At 38.6% G+C, this 26,264-nt stretch overlaps 2 long non-coding RNA genes across 4 annotated transcripts; one reads left to right on the top strand and one right to left on the bottom strand.

Moving 5' to 3' along the window:
* Positions 1 to 9,878: 9,878 nt before the first annotated feature.
* On the bottom strand, positions 9,879 to 15,639 carry LOC111254146 (uncharacterized). 3 transcript variants are annotated; one of them, XR_015317149.1, is made up of 3 exons: positions 15,476 to 15,639; positions 12,273 to 15,019; positions 9,879 to 9,893 (listed from the first exon to the last, which is right to left on the bottom strand). It is a non-coding gene; the product is annotated as an uncharacterized LOC111254146 (long non-coding RNA). The 3 variants fall into 3 exon arrangements; XR_015317148.1 differs by having other exon boundaries at positions 12,327 to 15,019; XR_002674945.2 differs by lacking the exon at positions 9,879 to 9,893 and adding an exon at positions 10,164 to 10,178 and having other exon boundaries at positions 12,327 to 15,019.
* A 59-nt stretch (positions 15,640 to 15,698) lies between these two features.
* LOC147754529 (uncharacterized) lies at positions 15,699 to 21,063 on the top strand. The gene is made up of 2 exons (XR_015317150.1): positions 15,699 to 15,838; positions 17,390 to 21,063. It is a non-coding gene; the product is annotated as an uncharacterized LOC147754529 (long non-coding RNA).
* The last annotated feature ends 5,201 nt before the right edge of the window (positions 21,064 to 26,264 follow it).

Here is a 26,264-nt window from a genome sequence, read left to right as displayed (position 1 = left end):
CTTTTATGGTAGTTATCAAAATATACCAGGTTGACTTTTAATTGACCTAAGGTTATTCTTGACGATGCACTCACTCATACCAGCCTATTTCAGACAGTGTGACTTTATTTACCCAACAAACGATGATAATGGCCACAATAACGATAAATAAAGGAAAATCATATTTGTAGCCAAACGAGTCTTGGCAGTATTTGAAGCGTCGCTTTCTGTTTCATGCGATGGCGCCGAAGTGGCAGGCTTGCGACCTACCTTTCCGAACGTCAAATGAAAAAAAAATATAACCTTGGTGCATACCTGTTAGAAATGAACGAAGGAAAGTGCAGGGATGATCTTGCGAATGTTGGAAGGATGAAACATATATGTAGTTCATGAGCTCAAGGATGGAGTGGGTCGATTCTAAAATCGGCTTCTGCAATAAGCCTAGACTAGGGGTCTTTCCGACCGAGAACGTGTGCATATTTATGTGCATATGCATTTTATGACGTGTGCATGTGTGTATTTGATCTGCTAAAATTAATTATGCAAATGAATGTGGTAATGTAGGCGTAGTAGTGATTTTTATGAAGAACAGGTCAATTTTAATTCTTCGAAACAACTGATACCTCATAAAAAGATTGGGAAAGCGGGTTGCCGCCCGGAAATCCCCTGTTAGGACTAAAAAAAAAAATGCTTTTGCTCGCTGTTCTGATTCGTAGGCGTGACGAACTGTTATTATCTCGAGTATGGCAAGTAAAGCACTGGTAAGGTTCCTTCTTAAAGACAAGCAGCCTGCATTCTACCATCTATACATCCTATCGTACTAAACATTGAGTAGTGAAAATAACTAGAAATGACGTTGACAGCGCGTTTATCGAAGCGTCAATTAGTGTAACATTAAGTCCCTTTTTCAGGTTTTTCCGAGCATTTTTTATGAACACCTAACCATTATTCCTAATAATAAGTGAACAAAAATATCTGTCTCTAAACCTTTTAAAACCTATTTCTATATATTTAGTTTTGGCTTTGTCGAAGCTTATCATTAGGAGGACGGTATAATTTTACAAATGGAACCATTCAAATAGAAGACCATTAAGCAGAGATGTTGTCACAGAACGACTTCAAATGTTGCAATCATTTTTTATTTACTAACAGTAGATGGTGTTGTATTTGTATCGGAACCATTCATATAAGGCCCAGAAACTACTGTGACAACGGCATTATCCAGAAATGAGATTTTAGAATATTTTTCCCTTTGACTGTTTCTTTTTTTTTCCCATTTAGCGTCGTGACAGCGAACGAGGTTCTTACTGATTAAGAGTGACAAATCAATTTCTGCATACGAATCAGTGCATAAAGCGTTGATCATTATGCATCCGCGTGCAAGCCGACATGCCAAATATTCATTGTCAATATTTTGCTTTTAGGACTTTAAAATTATGTAAAAAATTTTAAATGAAATAGAACTAAATTACTACCAATCTCACACTTGAATCAACTAGCCATGTAACATTCGTAATTGTTAAAAAAAAAACCGGAAATTATTATCACCTATTATCCGTAAAAATGGCTGAACAATCAAATATTATACTATTAGTTACGAAATTATTCTTCCAATAGACAAAAACTAAATTAAACACTAATGTAACCTATAATGCATATAAATAAGGCCCCCGTTTGGATTCAGACAACCGACAAGAAGCGCCAGCGTAACCGGTGGCATTCTTTGCCAAGAGGTAATATTTTATTTGATGGAAAATCGCATACTTTTATTATCTAATGATAGCAATAATTGGTTAATTTAATAACAGCTTGACGATGTCGTTCTTCATGGGTGGAGTTTCACAAAATAAAACAATGCAAATGTTGGATGCAGGATGTTTCATCGCAAAGTGTCATAGAATACCCATCCGTAGTCCGATCTCAGATCAGATCAACTTGAATTCAGCCTTATCGACCTTTACGTGAAAAGCAGCGCATAATGCTTGAAAGACTACTTAACTAAAAAAAAGTTAATGTGTCAACTTGTGTTCATCGAATAAATAAAAGCTTAATCCAGTAAAAATGTTAACAACGTACGCGAGCCACCTAGGTGTTAGTCTTTTAAGAGACTGGTTTTTGCAGTGAGCGATCGCTACAACCTATAATAGGTTCGGCATAGTAAAACGAACTTTCAAGCGGAACGTTTTGTGATAGGCTACAAGGCCGCCTGAAGTTAATCAACCACAACGAGACTCTTGCGTTTAAAGTAGCTTGTATCATCTCAATGTTTTAGCCGGGCGACAATGTACACGACATATGACCTTGATAGTGCACTCGTGCCACTGTATGTTTTCATGTGTACCTATTTCGTGCCATACGTGCCTACCGCAAATGCATATTTGAACCCTATACTTATTTATAGGTGAATATCGGTAATCAGTTCTTGCAGCGCTGGCTGAAGTTTACCATTATTGCTCAGAGCACAATAAGAAAGGATAACATAACTGCTGTACATGCGTGATAAGTGTCAATGAATATATCTAGATACGGAAATACATAGGCTGGCAGCTTTTGAGAATCGTGATCGTCTTCTCAAGCAAAAACTAACGACAATGAAGCTCATTGTATGCCAGCGAGGTCTCGCCTTTTGCAGCGAAAGTTACTCCTTGAGTTAAAGAGCTACTTCATCGACTTTCGACCGCCAGGACACCCGTGAGAAAATTTGGGTAGGAGATACCCATAAGGAAAATAATTCGAGAGTTGAAGAAAATTACAGCATGCCTCATGGATAATGCGGTCAGACTAGCCTTGATGTCTACATGACGCTTCTTTACATCCGTAGACATTCATAAATCCTAGAAGGGAAAAACGCTTTTTCCACGTGATTCGTTCAGCAAGCGTTCCTGTTATCTTTATACTTCTATGATTATGACTGTATATATATTCCATGTACTGCGTATTTTATCTACTACCACCTAACAGCAAATGTAAGTAAATGTTAGCAATAAGCACTTTCATTACGCGTCATATATATAAATTAAAACCGAAAATACCAATTATAATCTCACGGTCAGTGCTAACTGACATAACTCAGAGGAGTGTTGTAGCTTATGGTTTTCGTTTCGATCAGGCATTACAGGATTTTCGAAAGGTCTCGACAAGAAATAATCGATAACTGATAGGAAAAAGCAGTATCTTGTACAACGATCTCAGCTTCTTGATTTTAGATATCATACGTAGTTACGGCGCTCCTCGCTCGAAAATCATAGAAAACTATCCTTTAATTAAATATGGGTTAAACTGATTCGCTGAAATCCTCTAGTAGAAGTGACTTTGTGTCTTTTTGCATTTCTTTTGTATATTCTTCGCATAAGCTAGCGTATACAGACAGAGCAATATGGTCTCGCTAACATCTAAATATACTGTTTTAAATGATTTATTTAGTGTATCGATACATAAAAGTATAATATAGGTCTTATGTGCAGACATATTCATGACGTTGTCTTAGTTTTCTTCTGGTACTTCCTTAATCTTCTTCGGTAACAGTAGACAAGCGCATTTGTTCAAAAAGTAGGACAACTTTGTAATTTGTTCTTTCCATTGTTTTGTCATAGTGTTAAAATCACGTTCTTCTTGAAACCATCAAATTGTGCACCTAATAATGCATTTTCCTATCATTTTGAATTTTTGAGCATACGGATGCTTTTTAGACTTGATCAAAACTCGACGACCGGAAACTCTAATTGAGTTTTCCACTTGATCGTTGTTAGTGTGAATAAGTAAACACAGCCAATAATAACTCTACAAATATCCCTACAATTTTTCATTTCAGCCGAATTTCCTTCGGTAACCTGGCGTTTCAAAGAATGATCTGCGAATTCGTGTCTGCGACACACAAACATAAATACAATTGCTACGTATGTATATGCTCGCGATTTGTAAAACTGGAGGATAAAAAGGCACTTCACTTGTGGTTTAATAAAGGGCCCTTTGGCATCAGCCAATTAGTTGTAGTTTTATCAAAAATATCTCATCGATTTTAGTAATTGGTTATTGGCTAAAATTAACGAACAAATCTTGTCTTCAAGGCTTCAAGAAAGCTATCGACGATACGAGCTTTAAGCTCCTCAGTAAAAACAATAATATTTGCAATAATATATATATATAATAATAAGGATCTCCAAATGATTGAATAATGATTTTTCAGTTTTGAAGTCTAGAAAAGAAAATACTTCCTATTCTTTGCTTATGTGCCATCAAATCTAGGATTGTTTCCGATCTCTCGATTTGTTCTACGAATTTATTTTATCTAATACGTTAGTAACATTTCGAAGGCAGGTATCTATCTGTACAATAAATATGGACTATTAACGAGACGCAGTAAAATTCAATTCGATCTTAGCTTACAATGGCTTTTCCGTGTCGAATCCATCAGTGAAACTCCAATGAATTTCCGCAATCAAAACCGAATATCATCACTAGCTAAACGAACAAAATTATCCAATTGTAATAAATTGCCTATAAAGATTACAGTTAAACAGGAGCTTATAGAGCAGTTTCCTCAATTATTCACGTTCGATAATATTAGATTGAGAACTAAATTTTAAACGCTACTTTTTTTTTCTCATTTGTTGTTTATCAGCGTATTGCGACAGTATTATGATGTGAAGGTAATTTTAGCTCCTTGAGAACGAACGTTCCAAGTGGAAAAAGGTATACTGTGCATTTCGTGGAGACCAAAGAATGGTTTTAGCACGCTTGGAAAAAGCATCCGGGTCCAAGAAGATACTCTCCGTGTCAGTGTGGGTCCGATGACTACCATCTGAAGGCACATGCGAGGAAAGTCGATTAACAATCAACTCGGGAATTGGCCCAAAGGCAAACAGGACTATTATTCACCAGCTCAGCAACAGAACCCTGGAACTAGGCTCCCCCACAAGCTTTCTCAGTTCTTTTCTTTTTGAAGAAATTACAGCTTAACGTTGCGTTCCAGCATGTCGCCTTTTCCATACGATGGACGATCACCTCGTTGGCCTCACTTTTGACACGGATCAAACGATTCAAAACGTAGTTGAAAAAACTTCTTTGAGACAAAACCCATTACATCCTGATGAGATGGTATACACCATTCGGCGAAAAAAAACAGTGACAAAGGAAACATAAGGCAATAAGCTATCGTCATCGGAACAAAAAATGCAGTGTTTTTATTCGATAAAAAACCGTAAAAACTTATTAGCCAACTTAATAAAACTGACTTCCTTGAGAAATAGATAACAAGGTAGAGATCTATTTTTATGACCATCACTCGCTTCAAATTTATTTAACGTTTCGAAGTCTGTGATAAAATATGTGCAACAGAATAGCAGTACGAACTTAACTTCAAGTTTTTAATATATCTTCTAAATAGCCTTCGGTTAGTCAGCACAAGAAACAAGGTCCGAAGCAGCCTGAATATCTCAGATGTTCCATACGTGTGCCTATATAAGACATCGACATCATTGTTGCAAGCAAGTAGAACTCGAATAATCAAATTATTGGTGGATAAAAGCGTTGTCATTTTTTGCTTTGACCAGCACAACTTTTTTCGGGTAAGGGGATCCGATAAAGGTCAACAAGTCAGAAACTATCCGTTCAACCTAAATATATAATGCAATCTGCATTTATATATTTCAACGATTTTAGGGAATCTCGCCTTACATGATATTAATTGACCTATTAACTTATCGGATGTCAGACGATGAATTCTTAATTAACGCAAACAGCTAAATTCATGACTATTCAGATTCGAAGGCGGATCAGTGAAACCTTTATGTAAAAAGCTTAGCTATCCAGCCGCACTACTCGTTGCCAGAAAATAAACGTATCTCTCTCTTATTGTTCATCTTAGAATCATCCGGCCTCGGCGTCGTTCTATAACAACAACAAAATTCCTATCTATACAGAATAGTTAAGCCCTCCTGAGACCTCGAGTTCTTTGATTGCACCCCGAACTTTTTTCCAAGTCTAACACTTATGGGTAACGATTGCGAAATATACTCGAGCCTCCTTTCATGTTAGATGGAGAGTGTGATATATCCAAGAACGAGCTCTAGACTAACTTCTGTCAGTAGTATCGAAGGGGTTGGGCACCTAATATTTTTGCTTAAACAGGTTATCACTTGTGCAGATTTCTATGTCATAACTGAATCCGGCGAGTCATCGGCAAAGCTGATAATCATTGAAGTAACACTGGATACGGGAACAATTTGCTAGTCCAAAAAAAACCGGGGGATTTCCCGGTTATGGAGAGATCGAAAAACGTTTTGTAGGGGAATTAGACAATAGTTGAATATTATGCACCAGTTGAGCCTCATCATAATAATGATAAGTGTCATACTTCACGCGAGTAACTGCATTAAATAAGTAAGTTATCGCAAATGCTTGTTATAAAGCCTCACCGCAACAAGGAGAACACAATGCAATATTTACACCTGTGTTAATAGATAGGTGTAAATGTTGCATTGTAACCAAAGGCGCCGACAAGAGAAGCGCGAACGATAAAAATAAATTCAAAAACTAAAAACATGACCCTACATATCGACACCAATGTCGTGTTTGCAGCCGCTCACATTGAAATTTTTATAAAAATCAACCGATCTGTTATAGCTATGAGCATATTCCATATACATAAAAAGTCATTCAACCGTTATAAATGCGTTCTGTCACTGATGTCTCTATACACGGCCCACCGGTGATCGACTTTCTCGTTAGATCAATCCGAGTACCTTGCAGCAATAACATATATAAATAGTTCTGGTTGTGGCTCGTTTTCGTCAAAAGCTTTCCCACGTATGTCCGTGCACAATATGCCATCTATATGGAAAAAAACGTCACACCTTCTCGTTCCATCCGACATATTCTGCATCTCAATGGACGAACTCTTCGTAGCGTACGTTGACAAAGCCTGCGTTAGGCTAGGTAAGCAAAGCGAAGGTTCGAAAAAAACAAAATTACCTTTAAAAATTTCATTCTTGAGCTACATGCATCTACTACATATTTAAACATCTCTAAATGGTATTGAATCTTTATGTAGATGAAACTGCTACTTACACTTTAAGTAATAATGTAAATAGTCACTTTTAACTAATTCTATCTAGGAAAGTCATTGTCACATGCTTCAATATATTGTTCATACATTTACAAATCGCGCGTTCACAGTTACCTAATAGACTACACGAGAGAACTTGCGAAAATAAGTAGTGACATTTCGTCGCATTCAATCTCTAAATAAGTGATACTTCCTCTTAAGTGTAATGTAGTAAGCTAATCTGGCTGGACCTACAAGCCGTTTCCATTTTAAAACTTAGCCGTGAGCTGAGCAACGAATCTCAAGAACACGCGTTTTTTGCCATTTTTTTTTCGAAAGAGCTCAAGAGGTAATTATGCTATGCAAATAATAGAGATTTCCGGCCTATTTCCTATTGCCAATTGTGGGTATCTATAGACGAGTAAAATATGCAGAGAGTTGACAAAACTTACAAATGCCAATTTAAGACATTTATTTTCGACATCTTTGTCAGCTTTGTGATTCTCCATTCTCCCTTGTAGCGACATAATTCTAATTTCGAATATGAGCTTTAACGCCTCCAAATAGAAGCGTCCTACGCCCAGCTAATGGAAAGCTATCGCGCTTCGTTTTGATTTGTTTCTACAAGTAGCACCTATTTTAGTCGAAATAAAACACCAGTCGTTGTACTTGTCGCAATTTAAGGTTCAGATAGTCAGTACTGTGCATGCATGACACACCCCACAGTCCAGCATCGAGTACATCATATTGTATGATGGTTGAGCCTTGAATACTCGTGATGAATTCTCAAAACGAAGTATAGATTCGATTTTAGTGTGCTAGAATTGCGGACGACCTATAACTGTTCCACAAGAAAGGTTCGGTTCCACAACAGTAAATATGGACCAGATACCATTATATCTATACATAAGTGTATATTCGAGTGTACTAGTGAACAAAAAAATAACTGGATTTTCTTCGATAAACGTAGCGTTGTAAAAGATTTATTCCCAAAACTGAACGATCCATTTTCACGACAACCACATATTGTACCTTGGAACCGGCCTGCGATATTTTTGCTACGGAAATTGGCTTGTCCTATCGCCGAACAGATTCGACCTTGTTTAGTGTAAAAATTAAATCGTCCGCTCGTCTCGCGTAGTATGAATGCAGCGAACATGGAGTATACGATACATGAACATCCTGCAGATACGATATTTAAAATAACTAATCTATCGTGCACATGTAAATAACACATTGAGTATTGTCGAAAAGCCTTTCGACGAGTGTAATTATGGGTGATTGTTTGTCATATATGTCGTGTATAATAGCGAGTTGTCAGTGGAAGGTAGTTTTTGGTTCTTAAATGTCTGCTTGCTTACTAACTCGTTGAAATATAATAGACTCAAGAATCTATCTAGTGAAGTTTCCGCTATCAAAAGGGTGCACAGCAGCCTAAGATGGAAAACAAACCGTTATCTTACCGACATCGTTCGAACATCTCTAAGAAGGGTCAAAATCCACTGATCTTTGGTTAACGGAAACATTATTTTGAAAAAAGATATTGCTCAGTACAGCTCTGCTGACGACAGCGCCTTACTACGCTACTTCGAATGCTGAACTGAAGCTTGCTGGTCGTAATCGGAGGTGGTCTACGACAAAACCTCCACTAACTCAGAACTGTCGCCGAGAAAAGTCAACCACGTATCAGATTCGAATGGTAATTTAATGGAAACGCAGCAATTTTTATCTAGCGTCCACGTTTATCTAGCTAAATACATTAGCTGCATTTTCATATCTCTATACATTATCAGTTTCACCGAAGCGCGTGATGGACGGCTCGCCGGTTAGCAGCGCATTGGGTTGCGCACCCATCATATAGGCTTCACTGGAACGACAAGCCGACGTTTTATCGAATCTCTCCATAATGTATTTACTATGCGCCCGCGTAAACAATAACCAATGTTAAACGAACATTGATGTGAATGTTATTTTTTAGAATTAACACTTGTTTTTAATGTCAGTATTATTGACAGTAGTATTAAGATGTCTTTGTATGATTATTGAAAATTAGCTTTCAGCTACGACTATTATTACAATGAACGATACATTAGAATCTGGAAATGGGTCAACACGATATTGTAGCGTGCAGAATTTAGAAAATCTCTAAATTAGAACTTATTAATAAGATCGATTTTCACCATTTTACGATTGAGTTTGTTTGCGTTCGAAGCGTATATTCGAATGCGATGCTGGCAATGAAGACAGAGATCTCATGCGTGGTCGAAATAATTAGAAATTTATTATTGACGCTGCAGTTTCTCAATTCAAACGCTATTATTTAACAATCTGCACCAACACCAACCCATGCCTGTCCGACCTTGTACCTTATATATATAGAATTTTGATCGTCTTGACTGATATGTACTCATGATGAAATCCTGCATAGCGACCTCGTTGACGCTGTTGTTCAATAGGAAACTAAGGAAGCGCTTTACAGGAATGACTCTCGTCTTCTGTGTAACACTAGGTGACCCAGTTGACGAAGTTTTAACTCGACCCTTAAGCAGATCTGTTTCCACATGCAACACTGCCAAGTATCGGCACTCGCCGTACTACGGCATGCTATACGGACATAGTTACTTATCGACATTTTCATTCGTAAGTCGTTTCATCATTGTCATCGTTGTCAGGATAACGGATGTAGCTAAGACGTCGATGAAGGTGCCTTCTTAATCTCTCCTCTAAGATCTCTTTTATATCTTTTGTGCTTTTGGTGAAATCTTCAGTTAACACGGTATCTTCTGTCGCTTTGAGTAATTCGAGTGCCATTTTGTATTCGTGTAAGCTCGACTCACTTGATCCGTCAGACTCCTGAAACCGCCTTAAACTAAGATACACTATAGTCAGGCAGTGCAACTTGAAGTTTAGAATTTTTAAGTTCCTTGCCGCATTTGTTGGGTAGTAAGAAACTAGCAGATGACGTCCTATCTCTTTATTGATCTTACGCCTAGCTGCGTTAATTCGGTCTGCCAGGTTCTTCACAGCTTCTTTGGTCATGATTATCGGCGACAACATGGTCTCGGATGTTGGCCGATTTGTTTAAGAACGGAATTCTACTTAAATCGAGAGGTAGAGAAGAGAGGCAAATCGGTCCAAATATCCTGAAATAGGACTATATCCACCGGTAAGACTAATGAGGCATTACACGAGTGGTCAGCATTTTCTGAAACTACTAACTCAAACTAACTAGAGTAGTACGTCGTACCCACTTACACTTCAGCGTATATTGATTCTACATGAGATTACAGTATCATTTACCTTTGTCACATGCCTAGAAAGCTGGTGTACAACAGATACTGATCAAGGTATGGATTTGTCTTACTTTAGTTGATACACACATGCTGTATGCTTGGCGATACAACCGCATAAAAACTGTTCTCTGGCGAAAGTCAAAATTCTAGTGGCAGATACGCTGACAATGGTAGAATTAGAACACTGATGATAAATATAAAATGATATCATAGGAAATCGACACTCGATCGAAGACTTATCGACATTTTCAAGCTGATAATGAAATGCAATACTCAAGCTCAATAGTTCAAATGAACGAACCACATAAAGGAGGCTTCTCAGGATCGAACGTGATCAATGTACAACCCCGTCAAGTCATAGAGACATTTTTCTTTATGACAACGACTATCACCAAACTTTTGTGTTGACTGCAACAGATTTATGCAACGATTTTATTCTGTCGCATGCGCCGCGCAATATCAATGAGGTAGGGTATTATCTATGGAAGCCAAAATAAGATTTGATGATGTGGAAAAAAAACCTATTATCCAATATTTTTTACAGTATATATAGTAACTTGTGCTTGAAAACAGAAAAAAATAATCATCTATAAAGATATATTTCAGAGGTGAAAAACGAATGGACTAGTCAAATTTTGACGAATCTTCTAGCTTTTCTAAGCACATAATGAATCTTTTTCCGTCTTTAATTTGACAGCAGAAGTTGCTGCATAAATATGGTTGTTATTACCCTTGTGGTTATTAAACCACAGGATTGGGTCATATTCTTAGTAACTTATTTTTTTTCTTTGGCACACATGTTACTTACAAACAATTAAAATTCACAAGAAAGGGCTCATGAACGCTTAATTTTTTAATGATTTGATAGTAACCTTCAATAACTGGCCAATATTGGACAATGACTAGGTATAAATAAACTAACACTAAGCAATGCCAGCCATTTGTAAATAAAACGAACCGGTCAGGCGTACGTGTAACATCTCTTAGTAACAGTTTTACTCGTCAAAAATTTTAAGAGTAATCTATGATAGGCTTTGTACTATATATATATATATATATATATATATATATATATATATATATATATATATATATATATAAACGCATCTATAAATAAAGCTAAACCAAAAAAATGACATGTAGTAGGTGAAATATCGAAATGTCATGTTTACGAAAAGGTCAACGCGTGTGAATGTAAACATTACAGCTTGCTAAAATAATTTATTTGATTTTTTACGATTGCGAGAACAAAAGTAAAACAATTGGGTAACTTGCATTTAGCATTTAAAAGGAAGGTTAAGTAAACCAGTTGATAAAAAAAAATGGGATACCATGCCATTTTAATTTAAGCTTTTTTATATTAACAAAAATTATGTGTCGTTCCCCAACGTCTAAATTTTCTCATGTTTACGTAAGAAGACATTGGTTAAACGATTGAATCGTCCTGAGAGGAAAAGTTTCTTAAAACCTACAGGGTATGTCCCGCGAAGCCTATGACGGCGTTAGTAGATACAAGTCCAAACTCTATTTATCCTGTTAAAAGCTGTCTCGTTGTCCCTATGTCCAATCGTCTTTAGGTGTAAACTCTTTCAGCATAAGCGTCAACTTATCGTTTGTAAAAATTCTACAGGACATTTATATTAACATTAGAAATAGGGTGCACTAACGAAACTAAGTGATATAATATGATTGTTGTACTGTGATATGGTTCAGTTTTAGACCCTCGAAGAAAACTATAATGCAATACAGAACCGATCAATATTGGGTAGACCATCTCTTCGGGCAAGGCATTGTCGGCTATATCGAAACACAGACACAAACGCCCAAACGTCTTGAGACACCGCAGCGTCTGTCATTCCTAGGACCTATGAATTGCGATGTAGCCCGCAGAATTATCCATCTTCATATGCTTAGCGTATCGACGACATTATGGGTTAGGTGAGTGGTATACATACACATATATTGCGCATCCGATAACCTCGCTCAACATACTGCTATGCATAACGTACCAATCTGACGACAGCACTAGATGTCACACTCCTTACACGATTTCTCATTTTGAGTTTGACATGATGAGAATTGGCACCGGCCTATAACAAGGTAGCGCGGTTGATTTAACAGTCATATTGGCTAAAGAGTTTGTCAGGCAAGACTCGTAGAAACAAGACAACGGCTGCTGCACGTCGGGGGCCATGTGGTTCTGTAAACGTAGCCGCTCACGATTACATGTCGTGCAGATGCACACACAAGCGCACACAAAGAGTACAACGTTCTATTTATTGACTAAGGTGAATGTTACCATAGAAGATGCCTTTCGACAAAGTACACGGATCCGTCTAGTATTCGGACACGAAAATGAACATTCAATAAATCCCTGCGTCGCGTCGCGTTGTGTGTAATTGTATTACTATAATGTGCAAATGTCTGAAGATTCTGTCGTGTAGAAATTGACGCTTAACAATTTTCTGCTCTAGTTGGGGATCAACCCGACCGTGTTCTAGTAAATCCTGACCAGATTTACTCTATCAATTACGTTCATACAAGCTTAAATCTTATAAAGTTAATTTCTTTAGTAAATGTATAAAAATTAAATTTTTCTAAAGTTGTCAAAATTTTAATCCACTGTATGTAAAAACCTATATTGCAAAAAAATAACTTGAGATTTGTCGATATTGATAGAATGGATCTTATCCCAGTGCGCTGGAACGCAATCGTCAAAAGATTTATCTATTGTGTAATGTTCATAGGGAGAGTCAAATGAAAAAAGATACATAAGAAACTTTTTTAAGAAATCATTTCAAATATGATTTTCTTTACCTTAGCTGGGATGTGATGTGATCGTCATTACTACAACTCGGAATCCCCCAAAAGCAAGTCTATTCCCATTTTCCAGTTCGAGTCTTGTTAAAGCCTCCAAACTTATTAGAAAACTAGAATTTTCGTTGGGTGCCGCTAGGACTATCATTGACTACTTGAGAACACTTAGAAGAAGAATTCAAATCAGAAGCTACACGTTACTCAATAACAACTCGAAATGACCATGGAAACCTACCACAGAGCTGTTACGGTGACTGCAAATGTCACAGCGCGTCAGCAGATTTTGAACCTGAAGTTTAATCCTGCGTAAGATATTCTAAATGGTTTCTAGGAGCAACGAATTCACACAGGTACATATCACTTCGAAGTACATCAACTGGGTATGTCATTGGACTGTTGTGATGGGCTTCAGTTCCTTGAAACGATTCAGTGTGTTTCAGCGAACGCAGAAGTCGTCAAGTTTATAAAATCCTAGACTAGCAATAATTTGTTTCCCGCTAAAGAAGGAAACTAGCAAAAATAGTCATACGAGAATGCTTTATTCACACTCTCTCTCGGGATCTAGATAATCCATTCATCATATTCTATGTTTCATCGGCAACTTGGTAAATAAAAGGGTACTAAATATTTTGCGGATGGTCAGTCTACGTTTATTTAAATTACAATACACTCGGGTGTTTGATACAGATGAAGATTCTGAACAATATCACAGTTTGGTGCCATCGTTCACCGCTGCATTTGTCAATTGTAACACAACCAGTACAATTATGGATATAAGGCAATTTTTTTTTTTTTTTTGTTATCTAAAACGGTAAAGTGGCGAGTAATCCCACCCCTACATGTCTGTAGGGGATGGCCAGCTAACGTTAACCAAACAGCAGTCGTCTAGTAAAAAGAGCAATCGCATGGATATCGAGCGTAATTTTAACTTCTGGCGTATTAGATTTGCAGGTGGTCGAAGCCTAAAAATTAGGCTATACCGATAGACCCGAGGGGCAAGAAGTGGTGAGGCATTTTACTGTATGCCTGATGATGTCTCTGTTAGAATCGTTACTCACCAGAGAATTGATCTTCGTTAAGCAAACAGCCAACAACCGAAATGATCTTCGTTCGCTTTCAACTATTTTGTTTGGTGATTTCTTTCTGTTGATTCGTAATCATAAAGCTTCTCGCAATGTCTATCAGAAGAAACACACGACAGCTGGATATCGTCTAATATACTGCGTTAGGACACTTTTTCTTACCTACAACATTGTCAACTATCGTTAAAATCATGAAATATCTTTCTATAACTAATTAGCCTATAGAATATTGTCTGTAAGCACTGATCAATGTTTCCAGTTGACTGCACACCCACATACGACATCCGGCTCGTGGCATCGTTTATTTATAACATCGTACTCTATAGGCGCGTTGTTTATAGGGTTCGGGACGTACCCTGCACCGGGTCTGCAAATGCAACGAGCTCTACCTCAAGAAGAATTTTTAATTTTTTTACCCTTTCTGAAATCCTCAGCACTAACGGAGTTTGCTCTACAGCTCTAAGTAGGGCATCTGCATCGTTCACCAAGTGCCATTGTAGTTGGCCCAACTGCCAAAGTTTGTCCTCAGTTCTCTCGATAAGAGACAGGCAGTCTAGCTTGAAACAAAGGATTCCCATAGTTATTATTGTGTCTGGGTCATTACCTTCAAACAGTGGAAATAAAAGATCTATCTTACTATAAATTTTTGACCTCATATTACTAATTCGCTGTGTGAAGCGGGCCATGATTTCCCGGTCGATGACTGACTGCGGACTGTCTGACGAGAAGAAGGTTCCAAATGATGGTCGATTTCGACGAGTGAAGGCACGCCTAATACGAGATTAAATAGCTGGGCCACGATGCTGTAAAGTAAAGATAGCTATTAGCATCATTTGCAAAGCGACGGAACAGGGCTCAACATACTGCAGTAACTATCATAGCTCGTACATGAGCTATTCAGTCCGAAAAAGAAGATAAGTGAGGTCCACTGTGCACTATCGTAGTCATCGTCATGCCTAGCTCTCCTTTGTGTAGCTAAAAAGAAAAACGACAACGACTCGCATTGTCAGCTTTCGTAAGATGGAAAGGAAAGCGCTCCATATAATAAGTAGTCATCCATTATAATTAGCTCAGCACAGTTAGGGAAATACGTCGTGTGGCTAATAGAGTGTTTCAAGTTTGACGTCCGATGTTACTCCGGATTTCAAAATCTAACCACCTCACTAAGCGTTTCTATTCTGCTACCGAGACAACTCACTTGTACCTACTGTCAATGTACTGAACGCTTGCTATGGGCTGTAGAACTACCCAGAACGTACCCGTTAACAAAGGCAACACTACATCACTGTGTATACTCATCGTCGAGCTGAACTGCCGTGGGACCTGTGCGTGGAAAACCAACGACGGCCTTTCAAACTGGGAATAATCTAGAAGAGAACCTGCCGCAGTTATCAGATAGCCATTCGCACGACTAACGAAGGCGGGGCACGTTCGTGTATCATCTAGGACACGTGCGTGCACGATACCATCTCACGTCTTCAAATCAAGCATTCAACGGCTTGTGAACAAATACTACGCGAACGTTGGTGATGTTAGAGTGATGTCTGACTAATTAATTCGAGCACGTTGCCCGATGTGTTGTACCATCATGACGTTATTCGACCTTCTATCCCACCAAAAACGTATGGTGCACTTTAGAAACTCATCATATTAATTGAACAGTATCTTATTCGTTTTATATAAACGCACCTACGAATACAGGACCTGTAAATTAGGACTGTGAATTTGAGCATAAAATTAAGCAAAATTTATGAATCACCGAGCCGTCATCAGAGTTTAACACGTGATTCCGTCGCGTTCAGTCTCGACTTGTAACTGTTTGTCGGTTCTCTAGACATATGATACATTCGTACTGCAGTGTACTAAGTTGTATGTATACGGTTTACGATGGCGCAGAATGTATCATGTTGGCAGAAACAATGTTGCTTATTAGGTCTTATTAGATTTATTACCTTATAGGTTTGTTAGATTGCTGTACGAGAGCCCAAAGTGTACGGTGCGACCTGGCGCGACGCTGCCCTAGAAGTTGTACATGTCACAAAGAACCAGCGCCAGTTTTTAGCGAGAACTGCAATCCTACAGAATCAAGGCTCTTGAAATATTTTTTTCCGAACCCCCCGCTATAGGGAGAGGTAATTGCCGAAATCTGACCCGTATCGTTGCTAAACAAAATAGAACTACTTTAGCCATTTAAATTACCCGTATATAGATATGCGCGGAAGGATTATATCACTGAAGTGAATTGACTCTGAAGACAACAGTTTTAGAAGACTAAAGAGAAGAAAATATACGGCAGGCTGTTCAGTGTGTAGCAGCCCTAATCCCCTATGACAGTGATCGATGTTTACAATTTATGTACACGTTCGTAACGTTTTTTTATTCATAGCATATTTCTCTATATGCATGTTTCTTAACGATCTTGACTTCCGTCTTTGTTATACGTTTCTTACCATTGACTACTTCTAGTCTGGTGGACTAGTCTCTAGACCAGTTCTCAGTCCGTGCGCCTTTCATGAGATCTTTAACGCCAGGTAAATGAAGTTTTCCGCTCTCAATAAAATATGCTATTTGCAGTATGCAACAATGTCGTACTGTACTCTACTCAGCTGTAAGCAATCACTTTAATTTGAAATTGAGACGTCCAGTGTCGACTTTGTCCAATGTTATCCCCCAAAAACAAGCAGGTGCGATACCTCTAAGTTCTCTTGAATTGTAACAGTCCTGCTCGTAGGACGGACCCAAGATTCTCCCGTTCTGGGCAGTGATGGACCAGATTTAGATTGAGGGTCTGCTTCAAAGTGCCGACAAGGAAGATTAACGAAACGGCATCTTACATGAAGAATGATCAATTAGTCAAAATACTGAAAAATCAAGTAGCTATTGGCTTACTTAATTAAAACATAAGTTATTGATGTCCTATACACTGTCGACATGAACTAGCTAGCTTGTGTATAACGTCAAATTGTTGTGAGAGTGAAGGCACCTACCGCTGATTACTCTAGAAAAGCCGAGAAAACAGTAAACCAATACACGACGAGATCTGCAATTCTATGCTGCTCGTATTGTTTGAGCTTGTGGCCATATATAATTTTGGCTGGTTCGAGCCTATCATACCCTCATAGAATGGAGAAAGTTTGTGCTATGCAATAACTGCGTTTGCTCTTTCGTTTCAGTTCTCATTGATTTTCATTCACTCATTCACTAGGCGAAAACGACGGACTCGTGGCTTAAGTTGTTGTCTGTAGCAGAAAATCGTAATGTCATATCTTTCCTCCAATATTTTCCATCTCCTCTCGGCGTGGTCGCGAAAATCAGGACAGAACCACAGCAACAGGAACCCATCGATTCTCGAGCCGTTGCAAGGACAAAAATGGGCAGTTACTGTAAGTGCGACTCTGCGCGGTAATGGCCAGTTAGCCAGGGGGCACCACGCCTGCTTTGTTTGTCCGATATTGTTACCGATGGACGGTTGGGACCCCATCGGACCTCTGCCTTCGCAGAGACGAAATAAAGACTAACCTCAGAATAAAACAGCATATCGAGGGAAACGTTCAAATCTACGGCCTAAAGGGGCCTGTGTCTGTGCTGTGGAAATGAGAACAGAGGAAGACGTGATCTTGTTTCTTGGAACATAGCGGCGCTGATCACATAAAGGCCACCACCCTCATTGTCCTCCTGGCTTGATGCCGCTGGGGTGGTGTCGCCTATTCCCGACCCTGCCAGCTTCCTCGGAAAGCAAGTAGCTGCGTCCGAAAAGTATGCATCGGGACGACAAACCCTGCAAAGAATGGGTGACCATATGATCGGTCGTCGCAACGACATAGAGATGGAGCACAATCAATAGAAACAACCAAAGAGAGCGAGAGTGGAAAGGGATTCCGTTGTCGAGAAAGTGAAACGATGGCAAAGTTGAATCAGCTCCATCGCCGTTACATCGCATACAAACACTAGGATCCATTAGCTGTGACTGGACCAAGACCGCCGAAGCGGATTGAAGATTCATTGTACGTACAGGGTAGCGGTAAGCATCAAGGGTCGTAGTGCTACCTGTAGTAACGTTAGTCGTTGCGCTTTTTGTTTGCGAGTAAAAACCATTTCGCTGGCCTACTGAGCACGTGCCACAATTCGACGAGCCATTGTGCTGACTATAACGGCACATCAGAGTCCTTCTTTTTGTTGCTGTTAGCAATCAGTTTTAATGTAAAGCCTTATACAGGACCAAACTAATTTACTATCCGAATTTAGCCTCGTAGATCTAACAAAAAATTTGTCCGTTTTGACTTAAAACGTAAAAATACAACGAACTATTTCAGCAGCTGTGGCTGTTGTGCCTTGCAGACAATAACATGTCGCTCTAATTTTGTATCTCGAGTAGATATTCAGTTGCCCACTTCTCCTCATTAACCTGTTCCTGATACAAGATACGCCTGATCTGGCAAATGTGATTTAGCCGAAAAAAGACTACAAAAATGGACACGCGGTTCCATTTGTTATTGTTTACTAACTTTAGATGAAGACTTATAAAAGCCAAGCTCAGATCGTTAGAAAATACTAAGTCTGATCGAAAAGAGATTACTAGCAAAGCCAATGGATCTAAGCGTATGCATAGATATATGGTGAATACGCTCGAAAACGTGACAAGACATGGGCTATATTTACGCAAATAATATGACTGGCAATGATCGAACGCTAATTTAAGTAGCTACGCTTGATTCTAACAAAAAGGCCTTTGCTTGAAAGCTGTACTCGGAACGAATTCTCAACGAAAAACGGAGCCTCTGAGATCTGATAACTTTGCGTAAATAACTGTCAGTGAATGCGAATTGAAGTAAATAGCATTTAACACAGGTAGGAGCTGATTTCAAGCGATGCATCCAAATTAAGTTGTATCCAAGTGAGTCGTGTGGTAAGGCATTTTCAATCTTGATTGATAACATCCGCTCCCCACTGATCAGCAGAGGGAGTTACGTTTTACACTGGAGACATCTAGTGTGTTTGAATGAAGTATTTGTCTCTGATCAATGCATATTCACGCCATACGCAGCCTGCATATTATCAATATCGTTTATAGAGCTTAGAAATATTTTTTTGTCAAATGTATGTGAAGTAAATTCAACTAAAATTCAATCAAACGGTACAAAGAAAAATGCTTGTTAATCAAATGTAATTTAATAGCAGATTAGAAATAATACAAACTAAATCATCGTCAACATCGGCTCCTATAATGTCGAAAACTGACTGTATATACCAGTAGCTGGTAGAACACTGGTCTCGTCAATGGCGTAACTGATCCGTATCTCGATAAGAGTGATTGGAAGAAAGTCCGCATTACCTGACGCTCGAAATAGATCCGAGTACTATCTATCGTCGATAAAGTCATGCCATTTCTCATTCAGGAGCAGCGTTGTTTTATGCGAGCCTTGCTTGGAAGTGTTCTACTTGATGAGGGCAGGGAACGTGAACAAAAGGTCACTAATAGCATAAGCCATACAGACAAAAAAAGCGTACAATCACAGAATATCTATGTTTCGCAGGGTTAGTCCACTAGATCCATGGTACACACATAAACGTAGAGGACTTCGAATACACTAACGGTTTTCCCGCATGACTCCTCGATCCATCCTGCCGAATGCTCAGATTATTCCGTTCCCCTGTAATGATAAATTTGACTAAAAATCTTAAGAGGCTATGTAAGATGCAGGAGTTGCTTGCGAAAGCAAGGAACTTGACCACGTCTTTTCTTCAACTAATTAGGCACATCCTCGTAATCCCGAAGAATACGTTTAGACTCGTCGTTCGGCCTAAATCTTTTCTGTCGACTGCCTCAGGCTGCCCCTGGAATGTCAATAGCCTCAAGATTTCGCAAGACTGCAGCTGTAACAGGCGCGTTGCTTTCGCATTACTTACGGTACGTGGCCGCACACCGATTTGGGTATTGCTTCGTTACCGTGCGTTTACCTATGTGTTTGTGAGCAAGTGCTCTTGTTCTACAAAGTTCGAAATCATTATGCTTCAATTCCTTTACGTACGGGACACTTCGGCAGCATAAAGGAGGCACAAAAACTCTCTGTTCTGCTTGGTTCTGTCAGAAGCAGCAACGCTAAAACAAGTGAGCAGAAGTGGGAATGCAGCGCCGGATGGAAAAAAGGGCAAAGGGCTAACTAGAAGCAGGGTTTATGGTTGTTGACACCACTGTGTAAATGTAGAAGATGTGTGTGAAGGGAGTTGGGCAATGCCTTGAAGCCTGAAGGCAATGAATACAGGCACTCCTGTCTCCAGAGAGAAACTAACGGCCGTCTCGTAAATCGCTGCCACCTTTTAGAAGGGGCACTTAAAAGGATGGACACGAAAAGGCACACACAGATAAAAATATATAGGGCGAAGGTTGAAAATTGACCCTCAATTTTGGACATGTCTATCGACAGACAAAAAGTTACTGATTTATTACAAGAAACGTAAAGCAGTAGCAGTGTATTAAAAAGGAGGGCAAAATAATCTAATAATAGTACGATCAGTAGAAATCGAATGGGTAGCGCAGAAATAAGACGGTACCTTTGCTTTCATCACATCGGAAGTAAATTTTGTGATGGCTTTTATATTACGGAAACTACTAACTACGCTAGGAAAAGAGACTAATCCGGAAATTCTATAGAGTACTTACGGACGTAAAGACGAACGGGCAAAGCAAGCAATGTAAAGCTAACTAATCTATCGCAGTGCGATGAATCTGTTAATCATTCGCAAGTGATTCCAATAGTACTTAACGGTCACAAAGCAACTTTTCAGAAACTACACGCAAAATATAAATTTCACATGGCTAGTAAAATTGTTATAACTTTTACCTAAACTTCGTATAACGTTTTCCTTTATGAATTATAATAAAAATGTTTCTTTTAAAAAAATATTTTATCATTTCAGGCAAAATTAAACGCTTCTTGTTGAACTGCCAGAAAACCAATAGGGTATTCGATGTATTTCCCCAAATTTACGTATTAAATGGAAAATAATGTGTGACATTTCTCAGTCTATATTGAATTTATTACCAATTAAAATCTTGTATACAGGAGACATAACCGAAGGGGAAAATTCAGGTAAGCTTATATTCGTGTGGCCTTTAGGAGTTCGCCTTTTAATCAATTCTCTTGCAGCTTACACTTGCTACTTCTCGTGCTCAACGGCAACTGGTCTCTATCACAACAGAGAGAATATGTCATATTTCCCTTATTCTTAAGAATCTTTTGCTTTATAGTGTTTCTTGGCATCAAAAAAGGTTGTTCATTATTCCTAACGCTTACGACAACTTAAGGGGTACTCAACAAGTATTACCAAGAAATGGGCTTAAACTGATGACATACTTGTCTGACCTCATGAACCGCCAAACGTTTTATGTCATGGCATCCCCAATTTGTCCACATGTCAACCGAAGGAGCTGGTCTGCACTTATGTCATTCGACGGCTTTCATTAATTTCATTAATTGTGAGATCCTATCCGTGTCAGCTTTGACCATTCAGTTGTTTTGTCGGAACTCTGAGCCAATGTTTCTTGATCATAGATAAATCCCAAATAGAACACTATTTTTATCAAGTATGAAAAAAGATTGTCCTCTGTAGAGGTTGTACGCGCTGTTTGCTCCGATTTTTTATCACTAGTGTGTTACTCTGCACGTCTAGTGTTGTACGACTTCTTCGTGCCATATTTATTATCTATATGTATGTATATGGACGATGTATAATAGATATGGGCAGTGTCTGGCGTGTTTCTAGCCAGGCTAACACAACACATATATGAGTAACAGTGGGTGACTAATGAGTGTAGGACATTGGGTAGGAACCGGTCTTAGACGATATTAATATTTGACTCTTCCTAGTAGATTTAATATCTTGATTTTAATTGGCCAAAAGCCAGATTGTGCAATCGTGCAACTCAATCGAAAATTTAACTTTGTCCACCATCTTTAAATAATAGGCCCTGTACGCTAGTCAGGCTTGCAGAGTGGATACTAACAATCATCATCCCGTACTTCAAAATTATAATCAATTCCGTTCTACAGCGTTATGGGGGGATAGCCTTTCAAGCCTAAAAACTCTTCGTCTTTGCTCGTCAGCACTTCGATTAGAGCATCAAACAATGGGGCCATCAGAACCACCTCACACATTCCTGAACCATGACTGCATGCCAGTTTTGAAGTGCATGTCATCTGAGCTGAACAGTTAGCTAGGCTTAAGGATATACACCTTACTAGATTTTCTGAGGGACTCCCTTCGGATGCATGGTACGGGAATGGTAGGTCAAACAAAAAGCCTAAAGTTTTGAAGTTTAAAAGGTTAAGTTTAGCTTTGGCATTAAACGCTGTTTGGCGAGTTCAAGCGTCGGCCGTTCCCGATAAAGCACACGAGCTGACTGTGGAGCTATTACTTGTGGATGCTGGGAAGATCGAGAGCTTTACGGTTAAGTAGGCGCTAATACTAAACAAGAAGTCAGAAGACAAGTACGGCCTGAGGCGATAAATTCGGTTCCTCATTGTACCGACGATATTGCTTTGCCAAGATATATATTGCTTTTCGTACGTTAAACAACCTTAACAAGCAAGTAAATTATCGGCGTAGAAAGGTCAGTCGATAGTAGCATATTGAAAGGTGCCCTTTGTGTCGACTCTAATAGATCTTCAATCACCGAAAACATATTTTAATTTGAAAGTGTCTGCATAGGGCAGAGATGTTATCAATCCACCTGAGGCCTATATAATATAAGCAATTGGCTGTCAGCGTTTTTTATGGGCTCTCCTTGTATAAATATTATTATATACAGAAATAAACTGTGGGCCTCTAGCCTGTAATGTTATGGATTTTCATAGTGAAGCGGGCTAATATACATATTTAATATTACACAGATACTTTCTACATACTGCAAATATAGTGCGGTTTTTTTCTGCTTCGATTCGTTGCTGCAGTCGGGGCTGTTTTATTCTAAATAGCTTGCGGTCCGACGCCGACAGAGCATAAAGTAGTTTATTTCTATTTGAAAAAGAAACTGCAATGGTGCGTCGTACCTAATATAGATGTGTCTGCATTCTGAAGTTACTACCAGTTAGCAACTGAAAATGTAACTGCGCATAATAAGCACGTATGAGGTGCAATTAAATTATTCTTACAAAATAATTAAGTTATAATAATATAAGTTAATAACGTTTCAAAATTATTGTGTTGCACCTGAGTTCGAAGTCACAAGTGCCGTCAGCAAGACGTTTGCTGGCTCTTTTTATAATCAGTTAACCAAGAGGACCCAGTAGAGTCAAGAAATACACAAGTACATGAAAAATTAAGCCAGTTCGCGCTCGACACAACTTTTGATTGAAACATAATAGCTGTAATGATGACTACGTTTACAAGCGTTTAGGTACTGGCATATGGTAGGATCTGTAATTCTATGCCTGGTCTATTTCGAAAAATAGGCGTTTGAAGCTAGAGGAAACTATGTGATCATTTCGTCTTCAGGACTCTTATACGCCACCCGATCGCAGAAACAATTTTCACCTTTTAATATCGACAAGATTGATGGTTGGTTCACAATCAAGACTGCTTGTAGAACTGCTGAGAGACCTATACCCGTACATATTTCTTTTCAACACTGAAACAGTTATATGGAGATTAATATAAGGCTAAATTTGTTCAGGATTATAATATCTCCTAACCAGCTACCGACGCGTTATCTCGAAAGAGATATCTCAGGGTATACGGCATGCTATTATTATCGCAATTTCTTCGATCGTGCCTCTTCTATGAAACAGTTTCGAGCGCGTTATCTGTGCAGAATCACACTCCAGATCAACCAGCGTTGCACTGCATTTTTGCAGCACCATTACCACTACGGGTCGCCCGTCATTCTACCATGACGATGATCCAATTTGACTTAGTAGAAAAACGAATTGTCCTTTACTGCATCTTATTTTTGACTCAATTTAGTATAGTTCATAACTGTATGATACGACGATTCACGTGGATTAGAGAAAAAAATATTTTCACTTTTGGATTTTTTCGAAATCGTTTAATTTCGAGAAAAGTGGGGGTAGAACCATTTCATCAGTGTGATTATGTGTATGCACGCGCGAAAGCGATTCGGTCAAATCGAAGAAAAAAATTTTTCAGCCTAGTGCGTTTTTAAAAATTCGACCTGATAACAATATAGTTCACTTCGAACTGTGTTAAACATTGATATTATTGAACTTGTAAAAAAATAGGTGTCATTTTGTGTTTAGTTGCAGACGAAGCGCTTGATAGGTTATTTTTGTCAATTCATTAGAGCTTTTTTGCAATTTACAAAGCTGTATATGTTGTGTTCGCTTTGTTATTGCATAATAGTTAGAATTGAAATCGATATATAAGTAGTAAATTTTAGCAAAATACTCTGTACTGACCTGTAGCTTGTAGATGCGTAAACGTCAACTTGTTTCAAGTCGTTAGAAAAGTGTTTGTCATCTTATATATGTATGTATGTATGTATGCTGTCCTCCTCTTTTCACGTTTGAAAAAAATACGCCAGCGATTTCAATAATTGTGTTAAAAGATTATATGAATGATAGATTTACGCTTCCTTTACTATAATACATTTTATTGAAAAGCGAATCAGAAGATTCAGAGAGATCAGTCAACGACTAATTTGTCACCATAACCATCAGCGCTGTATTTTAACGCAAAACGATACTAATACTGTTGTCATCCAATACTTGGTTGGTCACTTTCATCAACATACGATGCGTATTACCTCTGTAAGTATGATAAGCCTTATTCTCAACCATTAGTAATCAAATGGAGTCTATAGTGTGATATCCGAACTTGTATACAGTTTGTTAATATCTATGTTGTCCACAAGCTTTGTGGTATTTAGAAACGAAAATGAAGCACTAGTAAAAACCTTGTTTTTTTTCAGCTAGACATTTATTGTCTAAATAACTTGATAAAAAAAGTACACGGAAATTTTAATAAAAGCAGGGGAAATGAGATTCTCATATGAGTAATGTCATTAGCGCAGTTTCTCGCTTTTTTCTCGCAATTTTAAAAATGTTCAAGTCAGGTGGACTGAAAAAGCTTCCATCCGTTTTTCTGGGGCTAGAAAAATAGACTGATGAGCATGCCCTTTCTGTTAGATAGATTGATTAGATACTGACAGAAAAAAGGCGGACCCAAAACAGTTTTTCCAAAGTGTTAATTTTTACTTTTTTTTTTTCTTAAAACTATTCAACATAGTCTGAGATGAAAAATCAAACAATAATGATACACGAACGATACACAATTTTAGATGTACAATGCTCTCCGCTCAAGATTTACGTTTCTTCATTAGTGTCGCAGTAGACGTCAGCTTCTCTTCATCAATCCTAATCGTACACTTATTTTATAAATTATTTTAATATTGTCTTATTATTATTATTATGCGCATAAGTTTGGCTACGTAGCCGGTTCATGGCTATAGGCGCATTAAGTTGCCCAAACACACAGCCCTAACGTCAAAAACTGACTATACGGAACTCAATAATAGAGTGTAAAAACAACGATGTTTGCCGAGTGTTACCACATAAAAACTGCTGCTGTTCGCTAATGCAAACACTTCTCATCCAGTCTCATTCCGTTCGTGCGGATCCATTGACCCCCCAATTTCGACTTCTCTCGACTCCTCTGCTTGTAATTTTCGTTTACCGATTTTCGGGCAACTCATTGTTACACGAAACGTATCCATCCATATTCCGTACGCTGTCAACCGACCACCCCGGACTCAAAGTGCTTTCACCTAACAATGCCCTAACTCTTTCGACTGCCCACGTCGAAACATTAGTCCGTTCTCTAATTTGAGTTAGCATAGAATCAAAGAGTACTGACACATACTCGCGCATAACGCTTATCACTATTATTAGGCGTAAAAAATAGTTTTCCAATCGAACATTTTTACACCACAAATATATTCACTTCGCGAAGTGGGAGGCAAATGTACGTTTGGCGACGGAGACGTGCCGCGCTTAGGAGTACGAAATGTATAGCATGAGGGTCTAAGCGCTT

The sequence above is a fragment of the Varroa destructor genome, unplaced genomic scaffold, assembly GCF_002443255.2.
Source record: "Varroa destructor unplaced genomic scaffold, Vdes_3.0 BEIS01000007.1, whole genome shotgun sequence".
Taxonomy (NCBI): Eukaryota; Metazoa; Arthropoda; class Arachnida; order Mesostigmata; family Varroidae; genus Varroa; species Varroa destructor.
The sequence above is the reverse complement of the archived record's forward strand: the minus strand, read 5'-3'. Positions and strand labels throughout refer to the sequence as shown.